Genomic DNA, 863 nt, shown 5'->3' on the forward strand with positions numbered 1-863 from the left:
CAGAAACTCAAGACCTTGTTGACTACTGCACCAATTCTTACCTTGCCAGTGGAAGGTAAGAATTTTATTGTTTATTGTGATGCATCCTATTCTGGTTTGGGTGCAGTGAAAATGCAGGAGACAAATGTAATTGCTTATGCCTCGAGGCAATTAAAAGAGCATGAACGTAACTATCCGACCCATGATTTGGAGTTGGCTGCAGTTGTATTTGCATTAAAGTAATAGAGACATTATCTATATGGGATCAAGTGTGAAGTTTATACAAATCATCGTAGGTTACAATATGTCTTTACTCAGAAAGATTAGAATTTGAGGCAGAGAAGGTGGATGGCACAATTGAAGGACTATGATATTACTATTTTGTATAACCCAGGAAAAGCTAAGGTTGTGACAGATGCTTTAAGTAGAAAAGTAGGAAGCATGGGTAGTTTAGCCAACTTACAGGTTTCTAGACGCCCATTGGCTAGAGAGGTTCATACTTTGGCTAATGACCTTATGAGGCTGGAAGTACTAGAGAAAGGAAGATTTTTGGCCTGTGTGGAGGCAAGATCCTCTTTTCTTGACAAGACTAAGGGAAAGCAGTTTGCTGATGAGAAGCTGAGCCGAATTCGAGATATGTTATTACGAGGGGAGGCTAAAGAGGCAATAATTGACGAGGAAGGCGTTCTGAGAATAAAGGGAAGGGTATGTGTGCCCCGTGTTGATGATTTGATTCACACTATTCTTACAGAGGCTCATAGTTCATGTTATTCTATACATCCTGGTGAAACCAAAATGTATCGCGACCTAAAGCAACATTTTTGGTGGAGCAGAATGAAGCGTGACATTGTTGATTTTGTTGCCCAATGCCCAAATTGTCAGCA

Source organism: Solanum pennellii, chromosome 8 (assembly GCF_001406875.1).
Source record: "Solanum pennellii chromosome 8, SPENNV200".
NCBI lineage: Eukaryota > Viridiplantae > Streptophyta > Magnoliopsida > Solanales > Solanaceae > Solanum > Solanum pennellii.